This window comes from Lactuca virosa, chromosome 9 (genome assembly GCF_052849685.1).
Source record: "Lactuca virosa cultivar CGN04683 chromosome 9, Lactuca_virosa_CGN04683_v6, whole genome shotgun sequence".
Taxonomy (NCBI): Eukaryota; Viridiplantae; Streptophyta; class Magnoliopsida; order Asterales; family Asteraceae; genus Lactuca; species Lactuca virosa.
The window spans coordinates 92,035,303-92,047,878 of NC_136434.1; the positions used below are offsets into that span (position 1 = coordinate 92,035,303).

The 12,576-nt window shown below is 31.4% G+C and overlaps 1 pseudogene; it reads left to right on the forward strand.

The window, feature by feature from the left end:
* Positions 1 to 1,140: 1,140 nt before the first annotated feature.
* LOC145139536 (wall-associated receptor kinase 2 pseudogene) lies at positions 1,141 to 5,942 on the forward strand (annotated as a pseudogene).
* The last annotated feature ends 6,634 nt before the right edge of the window (positions 5,943 to 12,576 follow it).

A 12,576-nucleotide genomic window follows, 5' to 3' on the forward strand; every position in this document is an offset into this window, starting at 1 on the left:
GACAAAATGTTACGCTTTGAACATAAAACCTTGTTTGGCGGTTACAAGCTTCTAGCGTTTAGTTTAAACAAAATGATCCAAATCCAAAAGCTACTTCATGTAGCATTTAACAAAACGTTACCCATTACCGGCTAACCGCTACCCGCTATCAGCTATTTTTTTCGAACACACACTAAGGGTATTCTTTTATTAAAGTAGGGGAGAGGATATTTGTATAAATATCATTTTTAAAAATATATCAAATAATGAAGTGTCATCATATAAATAAATATAAATACATAAATACAAGGTTAATAAACCCTAATATTTATCTTGCAAATTATAAATAGGAATTGTGAAATTGATAATATTTCGATAAATAGGTACATTTAAAGAAAAATTGTGTGTTTAACTTATATGCAAATCTGTGTATCAAATTATTTTAGTACCGATTTTTAATCCATAATTTAATTAAGATACATATTTTTAAATAATTAAAAAATATATAATATACTTATCACATTTATTTATACTTATACTTGTAATATAATAATAGAAGTAAAATATGTATTCCGACCACTATCTAGCGAAATCCTATGACTTAGCCGTTCCGTGTCTCTAAACTCGAGTCGCCATCATCTTTGGAAAACCCTTGATGGTCGGTCGGGCTTGTTTTTTTAGCTTTTGGGTGGTTCTCTTCGAGGGTTTTACGTAAGGGAGTCAACCGATGTGGTATATAACTGCAATGGTGGCCGATTGAGGAACTGACCAAGAGGGTTTGGATTTGACCTATCGGTGGTGATGGTGTCGAGTTTTGTTGGATGGAAGATGGTCCGACTACTGTTTTTTGTTTTCAAGAGAGGGAGAGGGAGGGTATATTTAATAATAATAAAATATTTAAAAAAGAAATAATGAATAATATATATTAAGGGTACAATAGTCATTTTAGTTTGGAAGGACCAAATCCATAATGAAAGCTGCTGGAGAAGGACAAAAACTGCAACTTTGAAACAATAAGGACCAAAACCTAAAAAGAATGCAAACAACAGGGACCATTTTTGCTATTTTGTCTACTCTAAATATGACTATAAGATGCTTTAACATATCAACCAAATCGCACACAAAACATATCTGATCAAAGAAATACAAGAAAAAAAAAACATGCTTCTTCTTTTCATCCACGTTCTATTGGCGTTGTTGTCTGAGAACAATTTTGTAGGTGCCTCTCTTAGAGCTATTGCAAAGCCAAACTGCCCAACAGAATGCGGGAATTTAACAGTTCCCTACCCATTTGGAATGGGTAAAGGGTGTGCCTTAGACGAGTCATTTGAGCTCATCTTCAACTCCACTTTTAACCCCCCAAAGCTTTTTATGGGGTCTGGGAACATTCAGATATACAATATCTCGGATTCCGAGATCAGCATTTTCAATTCTGTTGCTTACTCTTGCTACAACGAATCTGGGAGTTCTGATAGTGTTAATTCGAATATATCATTTGAGGAGACAAGCCCGTTTACGTTTTCGTCAATTAACAAATTTACTGTCATTGGATGCGATAATTATGTTTGGATCAGAGGACTGCATGGATCCGACTACATGACTGGCTGTATGGGCATATGTACCAACGTAAGTAATGTACCTAAGAATGGTAAGTGCTCTGGAGTTGGCTGTTGTCAGACACCAATACAAAGGGTCTCAAGGGTGTCAATATATCAATTGGCTCCTTTGATAACCATATGAATGTATGGCCCTTTAATCCTTGCGGTTTTGCATTTCTTGCTGATGAAAACCACTTTCGCTTTGGTGGTGCACGTGATTTGTCTGGTGCTTCAAAGCTTTATTTAGATTCACATGTCCACATCCTGGTGGATTGGGTAATTGGACGAGGCAAGCGGAATTGCTCACAGGCTACAGAATGCAAGGCAAATAGCTTCTGCACGGACGATGAAGATCTTGGTGGATATCGCTGCAGCTGCAACAAAGGTTACCAGGGCAATCCTTATCTTCATAATGGCTGCCAAGGTCAGTTTCGAATTTAGAATAAAATCTGTTCCGATAAAAATTATATTTGAACCAAACTGGTCCCAAAAACCCGAATAGATAGATGCTCTCATTGTATCAGTCCAAAGTTAACTTTTAAAACTTATTTTTCTATAAAGATGATAGATATAAAAAACTTATTAATAAAACACATATGGAGAGAAGTAGAGTATAATTTAATTTATGGCCCATCCCACATCAAAAGTGTTGAGAGTTGAGTTATGCTTATTAAAAGCAGGATGGGGGGAGACCTTCTTAGGTTTTGGTCCATTAATTTTAAACTCACTTGCATTAAAGACCCAATTCTTTATTTATTTATAAATATTTTATTTTATAAAGTTTGGTTTACAACGTTCAACTTGACCGGTTTAACTATATTTTCGAGTGAACTCGCTTGTTTTAATCTAATTACAAACCATTGTTTTTAAGCTGGAGGTTTGATCCATTTCAATTGAAAACAGTTGAACTCTATTAGTCTAGTCCTATTTTTAAAAACATCAGTGCTTTTACCTTATTAATGATTTACAATTCTTTTTTCAATTAAAAAGCATTCTCATTTCCACTTTATTTATAAAATTATTCAATAATTTATGTAAAATAAAAATATAAAAAAAAATTGTTCTTAAATTCCACTTTATTTTTTTTACATCGAATATAAGATTAAGACTCCTAAACTTTAACTTTGAAAGAACATTATTTATAAACTCTATAAATTAAGGTTAACTTTTACTTGTCATATTTGTTTGTTCAAGTTTAAATTTATTTATATCTAGTTTATTTAACATATTTAAAATTTGAGTTTATTTATTTAGTATTTGTTTAATTTTATAATATTTTAAATATTAAAAAATTTTCAAATATATTTTAAATAATATGTCTTTGTTAAATTTTTCTAAACGTATGTGTCATATTTCGTTAAATATATGTATAACTTCTTACAAATGAGTTTCAATATTTATTTTGATGGCTTATGAATGAAATTATTTATTTAATAAAATACTTGTTATATTAATATCAAAATTAATTTAAATTATTTTTTTGTTATATTTATTTATTAATAAAAATTTTAAGGTTATTAAAACAAAATGATTTTAGACAAACTATAAAAATCTTTTAAATTGAAAAGTATTATTGAATATATAAAAATTTGAAGAAAAAGAATATACTGGGGATATATTTTTGGGTCTAAAAAATTAGTGAAAATTAAGGTGAAGATGGAGATAAATTACTATTAGCATTATTATTTTTACTCTAGTGTTAAAGATGGTTTAAATGGGATATGGAAAAATAAATGAGTAAACCCTTTTTGTCTTGATCAGTTGATTTTGAAATTAGATACAAAACACACACACACACACACACATATATATATATATATATATATATATATATATATATATATATATATATATATATATATATATATATATATATATATATATATATACACATGTGCATTCAATTTGTAGTATTAGCAAACCATGCGTATGCCATGTTTTGTACCTCTTTGTTTTAATACTTGAATAACTTTGTTTGCTAGACATCAACGAGTGCGAGGATAATAGCACCTATCCTTGTTATGGAAGATGCTCTAATAGTCCGGGGAATTACAGTTGTACATGTTTGCAAGGATATGAAGGAGAAGCAAAAGAAAAATACGGCTGTCGACCGGTTGCTAAAAAATCAAAATTTCCAGTGGTGTTCTCTATCGGTATACTTCACACAATTATTATTATTAATGATGTGTTAAATACTTAAATCTAACATCATATAATTAGGTACAATAAATTAAGCATTGCAAGTCAAAATCTGTACGGTCACCAATCCTTTTAACCAATGCATCAAAGTTGATAATTTATTTTGTCAAAATATATTATATTTTCAAAATTACTTTTTCAAGTGGCCAAAACTAACATATTTTATGATTTTTTTTTCATCCGGTTAACATTTTTTCATGAATTTTGCTTTTCCAATGTACATGTTTCCGAAAATATATAAAATTTTTGCAAAATCGGCCATACATTTTCTTTCAAATGTATAGAAAATTAGGTTCAGAAAAATTGGTTGGTCAAGATGCCCGATTTAATTAGACTATAAGATCACCAAATATCATTATATAACGTTTTTTTAAATATAAAAGTAAAAATTCGTTGGGTTGCTAATGTATATAAAGAATTGGGTTTAATTTTGAACAAATTCGTTGGTAGCTAATGTGTATAGAAACTATTATTTTATAAATATTTGATTTGAGTTAGGTTGAAAATGAAGACAAGCTTATATAGGTTCTATGTTCTACTCTATCTAAGACTACTTTTTTCATGTAAAAATCTACTTTTGAACCCATCCTTGACTATTTTTATGTGTAAAAATTTATGATACTCATTTACATTTAAATGTGTAAAAAGGTAATGTGTGTTTAACCTCGAAAAGGCAAACACCTTAACCAAAAATTTATTGTACCTACTTTTGTTTTTAATCCAAAATATACTTATTTCAAGATTCTTTTTTTATTTCACAAAATGAATTATTATTATTATTATTATTTTTTTATAAAGTATCATTTTCAAGAAAAAAAAATACATTTCATGGATTAAGAACCAATTTTTGCAAGATAAGTTGTAATAATTTCGTGGTATATGTAATTGTTGGAAATGTGGCTTTATTGCAAATGACGTTCCCATGTTTAGTATTCATCTGGTTAACTGATCATTTTCCTTATATTTTTCCATGTAGCTTTGGTTGGGGTTATGTTGACGTTAGCCGGGATCATTGGGATATTCTTTAGCATCTAGAAGAGGAAACTTATGAAGCTACGAGAGAAGTATTTTGAGCAAAACGGTGGTGCGTTGCTCAAACAAAAACTGAATTCGCAAGAGGCTGCTTACACCGTGACTGTATATAGCATGGAACAGCTTCGAAAAGCAACAGATAACTATTCAAATGAGCGAATTGTAGGGAGGGGAGGTTTTGGCATTGTTTATAAAGGAATTCTGCCGGATAAACGCGTTATTGCAATAAAGAAGTCCCTTTCAGTGGGTGAGACCGAAAAGGAACAGTTCATAAACGAGATATTGGTAATAACACAAATCATACATGGAAATGTCGTCAAACTATTGGGTTGTTGTTTTGAAGAGGAAGTACCGGTATTAGTGTATGAGTTCATTCCCAATAACACACTTTTCCATCACATTCATAATGAAGAGGGTGGAACGAGTTGGTTATCATGGGAGAATCGGTTGAGGGCCGCTGCAGAAGCTGCATCTGCACTTGCATACCTTCATTCTCATGCCACCACCCCCGTCATACACAGAGATGTCAAGTCCACAAATATATTATTAGACGACGAGTTCAGAGCGAAATTGTCGGGCTTTGGTATTTCCAAGTTGTTTTCTAAAAAAGAAGAAAACGTCAACACTGTTGTCCAGGGCACACTTGGGTACTTGGATCCTGAGTACCAAAACACAGACAATTTAAACGAAAAGAGTGACGTATACAACTTTGGGGTGGTCCTTGCGGAACTCATCACCGGTAAAAAACCCCTTCTGGTAGAGAGAGTCTACCAGGAGAGGTACTTGTCAAAGTATTTTGTCAAGTGCATGGGTGAAGGAAACCTCCTACAAATGGTGGAACCGCGCTTACTTAATGAAAGGGGTATTGACCTTCAACATTTAAATGTTGCAGCACAGCTAGCGAACAGGTGCTTGGAAATATCTGGTGTTAACAGGCCAACAATGAGGTCTGTTGAACTTGAGCTTGAAGCTTTAAGGAGGCCCACTACGACACATCCCACTGTTCCACCTGAACAGGTAGCCCATGAAGAAATTTCTGGATCCGTGAATCCAGAAATTTAGCCAGCAGATTGATAAACCCCCAATGATCTTTGAGATTTATCCGGTTCTTATTTAAGTCCTTTTGTCTTTGGTAGTGATGGTATATTGTTTGTTTGAGTTGAACCAGACTTTTCAGTTAATTAAGTCCTAACTTTTCACAATTTTCCCTCATTTGCTTTTCTTTCCATTTCTCAACAGATAATACCTCATGTGAAATAAAGCCTAGACTATCAAATCTTGAAAATATAAATTTAGATAGCTAGAGTGACATATTTAAAGTTTTATAATTCAAAAATATAATAAAATGTTAATACATATTAAAAAATGTTACTTTTGCATAAGACCTTTATAGGATCCATATGCAGCACACATGACAATTTAATCAACTCAGTTACATCTTCTTCACCTATAAAACAGATTCTAACATTATATAAAGGTATGACCATGCCTCATAATACACATGAAAGTATCAAAGACAAAATTTTGTTAAAAAAATAACCTTTCAGTTCACTTTCATACAAGTTGAACATATGTTTTCCCTTTAAGGGCACAAGAGAGTAATTCAACAGACAAAAGTCTTTATTTGTAACCATCAGCAACAACTAAACTATGATTAAAAGCAGCAAAACACTATGTATCGCAGACCTCAGTTTAATTTGTAACCATCAGCAAAGAGTAACAACCGGTATCGACAAACTTTTTGAAAACCACATCTCATTTAAGCATTTTTAAATCATTTGGTAAGCTCTTTCCATAAACACTAAATAAACATTTTTACATGATGTGTGTTTTGAACGAATTTAACATTGTTTCTAAATGAATTTAACAAGAGCAACAAACTTGACAACATCAAAGAATATTATATACCTTGACCTTCCCTTAATTCCACAGTCAATCCCTAAATCATCGGTCGATTTCGTGAGCACAACACCGGTGGAGTAACGACCTAAGAAACCCTAAATCGCATGTTAATTTTGTGACGGAGTGGCCGACTAAGGAAATGGCGAGGCGGTGTTGTAACCCTAAGCCGGGTGTGGGAGGACCTGTATTTTCGACAAAGATGGAGTGATGGAGTAACCCTAAATCGTCGTTCGTGAGCTCTATAAAAGCTTCGGTGTACGTGAGTGTTCCGAACGAAGGCATAACGGATATCGAAATGGAAAGCGAGGGAATACGAGACTATATGTTTTTTTTGTTAGGGATGTTTGGCCAAGCTTATTAAAACAACTTATTATTAGTGATTTCACACCGCTATAAATTAAAAATATGTTTGGATGAAAATATTTTATTTCAGTATGAACCTCTAATAAGTCATTTTTTATAAGTTGTCTCACACTTATTTATTAATTAGCTTACTAGGTTATAGCCCGTGGGAACCACGGTTATAAAAATAAATAAATTTTTATAGTAAAAATTCATAATTATTAATTAATTATTTTCAATAAATAAATAATTAAAATATTTATGTTTTTTTATTTATGTAAAATTATAATCGTTGATTCAGATAAACATTTGAATTTATTTTTCAAGATACATGAGAGTTTTTATTTGTGAATTAATGAAAACAAAAAAATGATGTTATATAATGAAAAACATATAAGGCAAACTTACATTTCCAATGTCATAGTGGGCCAAAGTTTCATGTCATAGCAAAGACACACATTGGTTGTTCAATAATTTCCATTACATCGTTTTCAAAGTTTAGAATAAATAAGGAATCTTGACAATCGTTCATCCGTGGTAGATTAGATGCATTTCTCAGGTTAAAATATGGCATAAGAGACAAGAACATAAGGGAAGTAATTGAAAAAGTAGAATAACAAAAAAGAGGGATTACAATGAGTATAATAAAAAATAAGTAAATATTGTAAGTGTGTTTAATGCCTTAATTATTTATAAAATTCAAAGATAGGACAAGTATTGATAGGGTTAAATCAGTAACAAACCATTACACATCTTATCATATTACACATGTAAAGTTTTAGAGTAAATTACACGAATCTTCCCTCGTACAGGTGCCAAAATGCACATTTAGTCATTATTTTCAAAAATTAACTCGGACCATCTTTGATATGTTTAAAAGTTGCATGCTTCGTCCCTACCGTTAATGGTGTTAAGTTTCTGCTGTTAAACCATGGTAAAAAGACATATTTACCCTTATTTTTAGAATTATAGTTATTTAAAAAAATACAAAATAAAAACTTCTTCCACTTGTCAACTTCACAAAACTCGTTCTGGGATCAAAGTTATGCATTTCAGCTGCTTTCCTGATTATACAAACGTTAGAAAATTAAATTTTAACAAACCGTTAGAAAAAAAATAGATTTTATTCATTTTAATCAAATTATATAAACAATATTTGTTGTACATTAGAATTTTCGTAGTTGATCTAAATGTAAATGATTCATTTAAAAAATATTATGATGTAAAAAAATAGTGCTTGATATATATAGAAAATGTCATTTTGTAATGAAAATACACATAATAACGAACGTACATGTTGTAACAGTAATGAAAAATCAAACATTTATAAATGAAACCACGGGTAAAAAAGAAAAATAATAATTATAATTAAAAGTTATAATGAAAAATCAAACATTTATAAATTTTATTAAATTAATAAAATATAAGTTTTGTTTAGACTTTTATAATTTAGTAAAAATTAATATATGCATTGTTATGAATATCCCATCTACGTTCTGTATGTATAAATATTTAATAAAATTATGATTTCGTACAATACAATATAAATTTGAATAAAATAAAAAACACAATCAATTATGAAAATGACAATGTTGTATGACAAATTAAAAATGACAGATGATATAATAAACATACATAAACACAACACAGTAAATAACAAATTAATATGATGAATGAAATATGGTTTACTAAAGTTAAGTAAAAGATAAAAAAAATATTAAAATTTACAAATTGTTTATAAATTTCTAACAAAATTTAAATGTTCACATCTAACTCTTATTATTTCATTTATTTTTATATAGACCAATTTTCAAACCTAAAAATGGTATATTGAATATAAATTATTAATATTATATATAGGTATAGGTTTTATGTTGCTAAGTCACAAGTCACAGTTATAATAATTTTAGCTATTTTTTTATTTTTAAATTATATATTTAAATATCACACATTGAATCATTAATTTGAAGTACACAAACTGTTTGAAGCATTAACTGTCACAGATGCTATTAATTCAAAATATTATGTTTGGAAAAACCATTCAAAAAACAATGTCTAATACTCTAATTGTTTTTCATTTTCCTACAAATTCAAAGTTTGAAACTTTTAATTACAAAACTGGAAACACAAGTTTGTACAAATCAAAATTTCATATGGATTATAAGTGTTAAAAACCAAAGTTGAATTTTAGCTGTTTCTCAAATACCTAAAATACTTTTAATATATACAATATAGTATTTTTAAACTTATTTGTAAAAACCCGAACCCGACGGGGAAACCCGATTCCCGAAGTTTTCGGGTCGGGTCGGGTCGGGTCAATATTATCGGGTATCGGACCGGGTATCGGGTTATTATCGGGTATTTTTTCGGGTTCGGGTCAGGGAGTGGGTTGTGTCTGCCCCGACCCGACCCGCCCCGAATATATATATATATATATATATATATATATATATATATATATATATATATATATATATATATATATATATATATATATATATATATATATATATATATATATATATATATATATATATATATATATATAACACTTCAGCCCCTGGAAGACTAACCCTAACAAAACTCATTCACGCTTCTCTTCTAGTCTTCTAGGTTACAGTCGACATTCCAAATTGACTGAAATCAAATAGCAAGCTACGAGCCTGCGATAGACGATAGTGCGACGTGCGACGACCAGTAAGCAGCGACGGACGGACGGAGCGATCCTTTAATCGATCGACGGATACGCAACCTACAAGAAAAAAACGAATTTCTTTCTCTTCGATCAACGCCACGCACAAGAAACAATCACAGGTAATCGATCACATCTTTCTTTCTCTTCATTTTTTCTTGAAATTGATCATAGGTAATCGATCACAGCTTGTTTGTGGTAATTTCGATTTTTGAAATCTGTTTGTGGTAATTTCGATTCTTGAAATCGATCATAGGTAATCTTTCTTTCTCTTCATCTTTCTTTCCCTGTACTGTTAATCTAATTTCGTGGTAATTTGGATTCTTGAAATCGATTTCTTACTTAGAATCTGTGAATAACATTTTGAACATTTACGCCTTGTTCCCGAGTTTTTTCTCAAATACCTAAAATACTTTTAATATATACAATATAGTATTTTTAAACTTATTTGTAAAAACCCGAACCCGACGGGGAAACCCGATTCCCGAAGTTTTCGGGTCGGGTCGGGTCAATATTATCGGGTATCGGACCGGGTATCGGGTTATTATCGGGTATTTTTTCGGGTTCGGGTCAGGGAGTGGGTTGTGTCTGCCCCGACCCGCCCCGTCCCGAATATATATATATATATATATATATATATATATATATATATATATATATATATATATATATATATATATATATATATATATATATATATATATATATATATATTACACTTCAGCCCCTGGAAGACTATATATATTACACTTCAGCCCCTGGAAGACTAACCCTAACAAAACTCATTCACGCTTCTCTTCTAGTCTTCTAGGTTACAGTCGACATTCCAAATTGACTGAAATCAAATAGCAAGCTACGAGCCTGCGATAGACGATAGTGCGACGTGCGACGACCAGTAAGCAGCGACGGACGGACGGAGCGATCCTTTAATCGATCGACGGATACGCAACCTACAAGAAAAAAACGAATTTCTTTCTCTTCGATCAACGCCACGCACAAGAAACAATCACAGGTAATCGATCACATCTTTCTTTCTCTTTATTTTTTCTTGAAATTGATCATAGGTAATCGATCACAGCTTGTTTGTGGTAATTTCGATTTTTGAAATCTGTTTGTGGTAATTTCGATTCTTGAAATCGATCATAGGTAATCTTTCTTTCTCTTCATCTTTCTTTCCCTGTACTGTTAATCTAATTTCGTGGTAATTTGGATTCTTGAAATCGATTTCTTACTTAGAATCTGTGAATAACATTTTGAACATTTACGCCTTGTTCCCGAGTTTTTTCTCAAATACCTAAAATACTTTTAATATATACAATATAGTATTTTTAAACTTATTTGTAAAAACCCGAACCCGACGGGGAAACCCGATTCCCGAAGTTTTCGGGTCGGGTCGGGTCAATATTATCGGGTATCGGACCGGGTATCGGGTTATTATCGGGTATTTTTTCGGGTTCGGGTCAGGGAGTGGGTTGTGTCTGCCCCGACCCGACCCGCCCCGAATATATATATATATATATATATATATATATATATATATATATATATATATATATATATATATATATATATATATATATATTACACTTCAGCCCCTGGAAGACTAACCCTAACAAAACTCATTCACGCTTCTCTTCTAGTCTTCTAGGTTACAGTCGACATTCCAAATTGACTGAAATCAAATAGCAAGCTACGAGCCTGCGATAGACGATAGTGCGACGTGCGACGACCAGTAAGCAGCGACGGACGGACGGAGCGATCCTTTAATCGATCGACGGATACGCAACCTACAAGAAAAAAACGAATTTCTTTCTCTTCGATCAACGCCACGCACAAGAAACAATCACAGGTAATCGATCACATCTTTCTTTCTCTTCATTTTTTCTTGAAATTGATCATAGGTAATCGATCACAGCTTGTTTGTGGTAATTTCGATTTTTGAAATCTGTTTGTGGTAATTTCGATTCTTGAAATCGATCATAGGTAATCTTTCTTTCTCTTCATCTTTCTTTCCCTGTACTGTTAATCTAATTTCGTGGTAATTTGGATTCTTGAAATCGATTTCTTACTTAGAATCTGTGAATAACATTTTGAACATTTACGCCTTGTTCCCGAGTTTTTTGTAAATTCATTAAAGGAAAGGGAGGGAAAATATTAACGGAAGGAAAGGGAGCGGAAGGAAAATTTTATTTAATCCGTGTTCCCGAGTTCGAAGGAAATGAAAGTAAAATTTTTAGTTTATGTGTTCCCGAGTTAGGAGGGAAAAGAGAAGAAAATTAAAAGATTACAATTATACCCCTATTTACACATCATGTTAAGAACATGTAAACAATATGAATAAACTACAATGGAAATCAAAATCAATCAAAAACATTTAATCAAACAATCAACTAATGAAATAAACTCAAGTCAACAATGAAAACCCAGAAAATCAAAATTCTCCCTCTTACAAATGAAGTCCAATGCAACCTACTATAAAAAAACAAAAAAAAAATCCCATAAAACCTAAAGATATGACTAAATTTTTAGCTTCACTCATCATCTTTCTTAAAAAGATCTTCCTCATCCTCATTGAAAAACTAAAAATTGTCCTAGCATCGACTTGATTACGCGACAAATATATGAAAGCATCTGCAAATTCATCGTCATCCAAACCCATCAACTCTAACTCTTTCTCGATTTCCTCACCCGTATAGTCACGAGATTTGTTCCCTTCCCTCATAACATCAACGATTTCTTTAAATGTTTGAACAATATTGTGTTCAAAAGATTCTGGTTGAGGTTGAGGTTCAGGTTCAGGTTCAGGTACTACTTCATCTTCATCTTGAAGTT